Here is a 9,655-nt window from a genome sequence, read left to right on the forward strand (position 1 = left end):
AAGGAAGTGGAGTAGAGAGAATAAGAGGATTGTCAGGAAATGAAATTGTTGGAGGCGTGTCTATCTCTCTTGGAGGCCATTATTTTCAGCTATAGGTGTGGACATGGTTTCCTTTGATGGTGATCTCTCAATTTCTCTTCCACTCCTAAGTGTGATGGTCTTGCATTGTTCCTTTGGATTCACTTCTGTGTTGCTATGAAAAGTTCCTCTTTATTGGGCATTTATGGTAGTGGCTAGTTGCCCAATTTGCATTTTAAGATTCTTCATAGTGGCTCCCATATTGCTACAATGAGTCTCAATGTTATCCAACTGTGAATTAGTATTTTTAAACCTTGCTTTTGTCTCCTCAACAAAGGATACCATGGCATCCTCAAGTGAAATCTTCTTTTCGCTTTGTTGACTATCAAATCTTGAAGGAGGTTGCAGAACATTCTTTGTATTTCCATAAAACAAATTCTCATGATTTCCAAGCCCTGGATGGTAATATTGTGGCATAGGATTACCATGATAGTTGTAGTTCTGATTGTTGATGTATTGAACCTATTCTTGACTCGCTTCATTGCTCGGATGTGTCCTACTTGAAGCTACTACATATTCTGCACTTTGTAGTATCCTTTGGGTTTTCAAAACTAAAATCTGATGGGATAAAGAAGCAACTTGAGTTGAAAGGGTAGCAAACGACTCCAAATCATAAATCCCAGCAACTTTCTGAGCCATAGTTCTTTCGGTTGGCCATTGATTGTTATTTGAGGCCATTTCTTCCAAAAGAGTAGTAGCACCCTCATCTGTCTTTAACATCAAAGTTCCCCCAGACTCAGCATCAACTAAAGTCCGAGTTTGCCTATTTAACCCATCATAGAACATTTGAATCTACAACCAATCCGGCAATCCATGTTGTGGGCAGTGTCGAATCAAATCTTTATACCTTTCCCATGCTTCATAGAGTGATTCAAGATCATTTTGCTTGAATTGACCAATCTCACTCTTGAGTTAGGCTATTTTTGCAGGTAAAAAGAATTTAGCCAAAAACTTTTCTACCATGTCTTTCCAACTAGTGATACTTTCCAGTTGCAGAGATTGTAGCCAACCTCTTGCCTTATCCCTCAAAGAAAAAGGAAACAATCTTAGTCTAATGGTGTCTTTAGTAACACCATTGATCTTTACAATGTTGCAAATCTCTAGAAACATCGCCAAATGAATATTGGGATCATCAAGTGGTGATCCGCTAAATTAGGCTTGTTGCACCATGCTGATCAAGGCGGGTTTGAGCTCAAAGTTGTTGGATTTAATGGTCTGGTGTAGTGATCCAAAAAAATTTAAAATTAAAATAAATAAATAAATATTATTAATTAAATAATATAATATAATATTATAATATAATATATTATATTTTTATATAAATGTTAGTTACCTGAAGGATCTTTGAATCCTTCAAGAACAGAGAGGTGCGCCCCCCCTCTGAAATTTCTCACGCCACTCCTCCATCTTTTTCTCTCTTTCTCCTCATTTCTTGGTGGATATTCGACTGATCGGGAAACGGAAGGTATCGTTGGGTTCCTAGCTCCACCACCGACATTTTTATCGGAGCGAATTTGTTGTGGGAGCGGTGCAGACACCATTCCTGAGGTAAGGTAACATTTTCTTATTTTCTCAAATTTTCCTTAAATCTGCCTAAATCGACGATCCAGCACCATCACGGGGTCTTAGTCGTGATCGTCGTCATTTTGGCCGGAGTAAATTTTCAATTTGGGTTTCCTAGGCACCACTTCAAAGCAAGAGTGGGATTTGGGGAATTAAGTAAATTAGTTATATTTGAGAGTATAATTATTTATTTAGAACTTATGGGTCTAGGAAATATTAAAATAATATCTTATTTATGGTTGATTTAATGGAACTATGATTTTTTATTCAAGGCTTGGGTGAGCGCGCAAGTATCTTTTCGGGGTCCCTATTGGCGTAGTTCAAAAAACTAGGTAAGAGGAAATATATATTAAATCAAATTTTTATGAATTAATTGGAAAATAAAATATGTTATGAATAAATATGTGTATATGTTTTTTTTATAGGTTTAAAATGCCAACCGTTTAAATTATGATTTCTGTGCCTAAGACTGTTTTATTAGTTATGTATATGTGAAAATGGACTAATGAAGGTGAAATATTTTTTAGGATAATTATGTAAGAAATTAAAGGTCTATTTTTAGTATATAAATGTTAAATGTAGGTTGACTTATTTTACAAAAAATATATATGAATTTTACTACTAAATAGTGTGGCATAAGTAAATAGGAATTCTATGTGGAAATATGTTATATGTATGAGATGTAGGATATATAGGAAATGAACTGAATATGAAAATGTTATATGAAATATGCTACATGTGAGTGTTAATGCAACCATGTAAAACAACTAGAAGATATTGGGTAAAACAGTTGAAAGATGTTAGGTAAAACAACTAAAAAATGCTGGATAAAATAACTAAAAAATATTGGGTAAAATAATTAAAAGATGCTGGGTAAAATAATTAAAAAATGTTGGGTAAAACAGATAAAAGATGTTGGGTAAAATAGCTGAAAAATTCTGGGTAAAACAGCTGAAAATGTTGGGTAAAACAACTGAAAGATGCTGAGTAAAATAGCTTAAAGATGTTGGGTAAAATAGCTGAAAGATGCTGGGTAAAACAATTGAAAGGTGTTGGATATGTTATAAAATAAAATGAAAATGGAAATGAATGAAATGGAAATGAAATGTGAAATGTGAACAACGTAAAATGGGAAAGAGCCACGTAAAGTGAAATGCTACGGAATGACAAAGCAGAGAACATGAACGGATGAGAATTATAGAGAAATGACAGACAGAATAATGTAATATGGTATTATCAGTATTTGTGCTAGTAAAACATGTTATGTTTGGGCGGGGCAAACTCTTCGTCCAAGGGCTTGCTGAGAAAGGCGAGTGCCCTAATAAGTATCAGATGTAACAGTAGGCTGCATAACGTACTAGGGCAGAGGGAAACTATTTGTATGGGCGGGTAGATTTCCCTATCCTTGGGGCCTTCATTAGTAAACTTTTGTATAAACTGTGTGAGTACGAGATTAATCTATCACTTGAGAGCTTATTGAGTAAGGTGAGTGCCCTAGTATGCTTCAGTTGTGACCTTTGGGTTGCCTAATGTATCAGAGCGGAGGGGTGCTACTTGTATGGGCGGGTAAACACCTCTATCCTTAGGTAATCTTGTGGGTAAAATACCTTACATGTGTTTGAATAGGATCAAAAAATGATTTCAAAAATTATTTTATATACAAACCTCATGTTGGTCACACACTGTTTTAATATATTGTTTCTTCCCTTATTGAGATGTGTCTCACCCAAATACAAATTATTTTTTTTTAGGACCTCCATGAGATCGAGCTTAAAGGGCTCAAGGTTGTTATATCATTTTGGGATATAGTAATAGAAAGGGTATAATTTCTTATGATAATTTTGGGAATGTATAAATTTTATGATTTATGTTTTATGTTTTAAGCCTTCTGAGAATTGGATGGTTGTGAATACTGGATGTTGGAGATATGTAACTATGTGAATACAGGTGGATGAAAAGTTGAGTTTGGTATATAGATAGAAGTAGAAAACTCTAGTATTATATTGTTGGAATATTATAGTTATATTTTCCGCTACATAAATGATATTAGAATGACGGTTAGTAGGTAAATCAATGGATTAGTAGCACTCCAGGCCCACTTAGAGGGCCCAGACGTTACATCTGGCATCTTATACCCGAGTAGTTGTCATCACAAGTGGTCGTACATAATCCTTCAAGGCATGTGACTGCACATTCTCTTGTCCGTTATCCATGGCTAGTATCTTCTTCTTTCTTAGTGCTCTGAGAGTTCTTTCAATCTCTGGATCAAAAGGAGTAATGTCACGAGTTCTAGCACTGCACTTCCAACATCAAAAGCACACCAGAAAATAAAATAAAATAAAATTCTAAATTAAAACCAAGATTACTTTTTCGATATTGGCAAAAATAAAAAAAATCAATCCCCAGCAACGGTGCCAAAAACTTGATCGGTGCAAAACTACAAGTGCACAGTATTGTAGTTTTATAATAAAGTGATAACAAGAGTATCGTCCTTAGGGATTGGTAACTTACTTTTGCCAAGTACCAAAATTATATTGTTGACCTTATAGGTCGCACCCGGTTTTGATAATGACAAATACTAATATTTAATGATTGTCAAGTGCTTATGCAAGTTCAAATTAATATCCCAAGGAAAGACACTTGAGGAAACAAGAAGACCGTGAAGATTTGTAATTTGTAATTGTAATTCATATCAGTCTGTAATAATTTATATGGGTCTGTAATAGTAACTTAGGTTGTGGATGTATGCTTATCACCTGCACATCATGCATACAGGATATAGCGTAAGCTCAACTAGACCATAGCAAGACCCTAGGCTCCAACACTCACACACACAGCATAAAATATATGAGTGTGTTATAATTGACCAGAGTAAAATACACATCTTCCCTTGGCGCCCAAACCCCTCGAAAGGGACTGTTCACCAACTCAGGCGACCAATGGTTTTAGTTCAAAAAGACCCCTGGGCAACCGAACACATGCATTCGGGCCACCGAACATTGGACCGAGCACCCGAAATTACGTAGTTTGGCTACTGACTTTGATTCGGGCTGTTGATATGTGTCTTTTCGGGCGACCGAACCCTAGCTGGTTAAAATTAAATTAACCGTGGTAAAACTGGGTTAAATGAGGCTAATTGGATTTTAATTATTCACGACTTTTTTAATAATACCCATTTTGTCCCGAACGGTTATAATTTTTCACCTGGCTATAAATATGTCTTCATTTGCATGATTAGAAAGACATTAGCAAAAAGTGATTAAGCAAAAATCCTCTCTACTAAAAAATTACCCTTTGTCCAAATACTTTCATATCTTGCATCCTTTTGATAAAATCTAAGAGTGTGAGAGTTTCTCTTGTGCTTATGTGATTATTGTTCTATGCTAATACTCCCACTTGTGTGTGTGCTTGAGATTAATTTTTTGGGAGCTTAGCTTAGGTTTATCCCACAGATTTCTCCTTTATAAATCTCATGTGGGATTAAACCAAGAAAGCTTAGGATATTTGCATTCCATTGCAAGTGTCCAAGAGCTTTGCTTTTGGTGTGCAAAGATTTTTCAAACAAGCAAGTAATCTTTTCAAACTAGCTTTGTGCTTATTTCATTGAAGAAAACCATTCTGAAACTAGTTTGATTATCTACTTAGTACACTTTGAATATTGATGTGCTGTTGAAATATCTTGTTTAGATTCCAAGTCATTGCTTGTATTGATTATTCTTGAGCATCATACTGATCGTATTGTGTTGAATACTCTTAAGCTTCATATTGACTATACTGTGCTGAGTATTGATGGAACAAATCTTGTATCACTAAGCTTACATTATATCCATGCTATTGATGCGTATGTGATTGTGCATATTTGGGTACAAATCTGCTTTACATGAAAGCACTATTTCTGTACCATTTGATTGTAAAATCTGAGTGTTTCCAGGCGTGCCTTGAGGGGGCGGTAATCCATCCTAGCAAGGAATGTATGTAATGATTGAGGTCATCCCCTTGAATTGACCTGGTTGTATTAGGTGCTGCTCCACCCGTTTAAGTGAACAAGTTATAGTGGTAATTTTTGTGCTTGTTAGCCAAGGCGGGGACGTAGGCAATTGGCTGAACCTCGATAACATTTCTGCGTGTCACCTTTAATTTACTACTTTCTAGTGCATGTGTATTTGATCAAATTGTTTTACTCACTTTCTAGTATATATTTACATTACGTGCATTAAATTAACTATAGGGTTGTGAATATATTGGTGTTAGGTGATTAACCTAGGGCTTAAATTTTAAAAATACCAATTCACCCCACTCTTGGGATCACGGTAAAGTTAACAATTGGTATCAGAGCCACGTTGCATAGACTAATAGTTATTTTGCAAAAGATCACATATGGCTCATAGCTCCGTGATCCCTTTCTGTAAGGGACCATCTTCCACACGACCTCCTGTTTTCATTGGTTTTAATTACACCTTCTGGAAACAGAGGATGCACATCTATCTTTAGAATACTATTTGGAAGGTGTGGAGGATTGTCTCTACGAGAAACTATGTCCCTATGAAAACAGAGGGTGCAGCTAGGGTTCTTAAGTCTGAGGATGAATATGATGATGATGATATGAAAGCTATTAGCCTTAACGCCACTGCCATGAATATTTTATACTGTAGTCTTGATGTAAATGAATTTAATAGAATTATGGCATGTTCTACTACAAAAGAAATATAGGATAAGTTAGAGGTCACATATGAGGGTACTAGAAATGTGAAGACAGTAGGATAGATATGTTGACCAGTGAGTGTGAGGCATTTAGAATGAATATAGGTGAGTCCATTTAGAGCATGTACATTAGATTCACACACATCATAAACTCACTACATGCATTAGGAAATACCTATCCCACATATGGGATGATTAGGAAGATCCTTAGAGGCTTACCTCCTGTTTAGGAAGCCAAGGCAACGACCATTGCTGAGGGTAGAGATCTTAAGGCCATAACCTTAGATGAATTGATAGGTTCCCTGATCACATATGAATTGAGCATAAATGAGAGACTTAATGAGCATAATAGGGCTAAGAAAGTTACTGCATTGAAAGCTTCCACTAACACATCTAGTGAGTGCAGTGAATCTGACACTGATGATGAAATGGTTATGCTAACCAGAAAATTCAGCAGGTTCTTCAGAAAGAATAGGAGGCTGTATAAAAAATATAGAGAGTCCACTAATGAGAAGGGAGAGTCCAGCAAAAGAAAATAAAAATCAAATGCTCCTACGTGCTATAACTGCAATAAGGTGGGGCACATCAAACCTGACTGCCCACTGCTAAAAAAAAAGACTAAGAAAAAGAAGAAAGCCATGAAGGTCAGGACTTCATGGGACAAACTCAGTAGCAGCAACTCAGAATTAGATCACAGCGACTTGGAGGTCACTAATCTGTACTTGATGGCACACAAGGATGAGGTATTGTCTTTTAGTTCATTATCTTCATACTGTTCATCTAATGATTGTGATTCTGATTGCATGGCTACATTTAGAGAGTTACAGTTTGAATATATCCGTATTTCTAAATTGTTAGGCAAAATGACCAAAGAAAATAATGATTTGAAAAAGAAATGTGAAAATTGGTCAAAGTTGTTTAATATGGCAAAAACCTCTCATGCTTCTATTTTAAAAGAAAAGGATGCTACTATTGTTAAGCTTAAGAGGAAATTAGAGGATAGCTCCAAAATCATTTTTAAATTCATCGAGGGAAATGCAATTTTGAAAAACTACTTGGTGCCCAAAGAAACTCCTTAAGTAAAGAGGGTCTTGGCTTTAATGGTGTTGAAAATGTTAGACGATTCAATCTTTACCTAGGGCATTTCACGTGTGAGTCAAAATCTTATATTCCTCTTAGAGATCCTAAGTGTAGATTAAGATGTTTTAAATGCAAACAGATTAGTCACATTCAATTTGATTGTCCACTTAGGAATAAGCATGCTAGAATTTGTAACACCCCGACCCCGAGGGGCCTGGGATATTAACTTTTTACTACTAATTTACAGCGGAAGCAAATAAACTCAATTTTTATTCAAACCAGAGCGCTAATTATTCATGTTACAATCACTTATTTCAAAAGAAGAAAATTACACAAACGTAAATATCTGAAATCATACTATTTTCTAATTAATCTTTATTTTTCTAATCCCCACCCGCATGCTTGCTAAGCCTGATTTCCGACATGTCCTTCAGAGTTATCTGAAATAAAATATGATTGGGGTGAGACGACGCTCAGTAAGTAAATAAGATTATTATTAGTGTGTGGCCAAAATGAGCTTTTAAAGAATTTCGTAAAACAATATTTAATACTATAACTGCAAAACTGCTTTTAGAATAAACATAAATTTAAAAATTCCTGCATAAAACTTTTTCATCAATTTTAACAGTAAATTTTTATAATCATATACTATAACTGTTAAATTAAACTTTTAACTTTAAAACTGTAAAAATATTTAATGATAAACATACATATACTTTTCCTTGTACGTTTTCCTTAGATCGTCATTTAAGCACCAAAATGATCCTTTTCACGTAAACTTACACTTTTCCTTCAAATCATCAGTAACTTTGTACACGTAATTAAATATGTATAAACATATATTGTAAAAACCCACCCTTAGGCCTGTTTGCCGTAAGTCATGTTTACCCCCATGACTGGGTTGTGCGGTCCGAAGACTGGACTTAGCTGGCTGGCCGACCAAACTAAATCAACGTACGTAAACTTTAAGTGAGATTTTCCTTATTAAGTCCTGGACTTAAACCAGGTGTGCACTCAGGAGAAATCCACTAACATAAATAACCACTCTGTAAACAGTGTGGGTGCACTCTGATCCGTATAAACTTTAAGCTGCGGTACCGAGCATCTGTAACTTTGAACTTTCGTTGCCATAAGGGGTTTGAAAATCATCTTATTATCATTTATGCAATTTAAAATAATATCGTGAAAATCTTATCTTTACTCATATTTACATAAAAAATGTAACGTAGAAATAAACTCATGCCACACAATTTTTGTGTTAAAAATATATATATAATTTTATTTTTGAATAGAAAGAAATGCTGAAAATTTACCCGAGGGGATTGGAACATTTCTTAACCCAAAAATAGATGCAAGTATATTAAAGATAGAACTGGTATAATTAAATATGCGTGAAAATAAACTCATGAAAATTTTGTGGAACTAATTGACATAATTAAAATTTACGTACAAAATAAGCTCGGGTATGAATTTAAAATAAAAAGAAACTAACATAATCAAAATTTACTTACAAATAAACTCGGGTATAAATTTTGAATAAAAATACTAACATAATCAAATTTACTTACAAATAAACTCGGGTATAAATTTTGAATAAAAATACTAACATAATCAAATTTACTTACAAATAAACTCGGGTATAAATTTTGAATAAAAATACTAACATAATCAAATTTACTTACCTTCTTCTTTTACCGTGTGCTACGAACACAATAATTATCTTTAAGAAATGAGATCGGAAAAAGTGGGTGATTAAGAATTTATTCAAAAATTCTCTCTCCACCACAAATTCTTTCACTCACTAATCCTTCTCTTCCTTGGAAAATTGTTGTGAAAAATGAAGGTTGAGAGCTCCCTATTTATAGGAAAATTTTGGGGAAGAAATAGAATTTATAAAAGTGTGGGGAGATAGGTGAAATTATAATTTTAAAAATTAAAGAATGGGCAAGGTATGGGTTGAGTGGAGGCTATTTAGGAGTGCTTGCCACCATTCCCACTAAATAAATTTTTAATTAATTACTTTCCTAATTAATTAATCCATTACCTAACTAATTATTTTATTATTTTATTATTTTTCTTAATCATTATTATCATTATTATTATCATTGTTATTAATTTTAAACTTGAGTGGAGGCCATTTGGGAGTGCTTGCCACCATTCTCACTAAATAAATTTTTAATTAATTACTTACCTTATTAATTAATCCATTACCTAACTAATTATTTTATTATTT

At 34.3% G+C, this 9,655-nt stretch overlaps 1 non-coding gene across 1 annotated transcript; it reads left to right on the forward strand.

Annotated features, from left to right (window-relative positions):
* The first annotated feature begins 886 nt into the window (after positions 1–886).
* LOC131145304 (small nucleolar RNA R71) lies at positions 887–993 on the forward strand. The gene has a single exon (XR_009134087.1). It is a non-coding gene; the product is annotated as a small nucleolar RNA R71 (small nucleolar RNA).
* The last annotated feature ends 8,662 nt before the right edge of the window (positions 994–9,655 follow it).

The sequence above is a fragment of the Malania oleifera genome, chromosome 12, assembly GCF_029873635.1.
Source record: "Malania oleifera isolate guangnan ecotype guangnan chromosome 12, ASM2987363v1, whole genome shotgun sequence".
Classification (NCBI taxonomy): Eukaryota; Viridiplantae; Streptophyta; class Magnoliopsida; order Santalales; family Ximeniaceae; genus Malania; species Malania oleifera.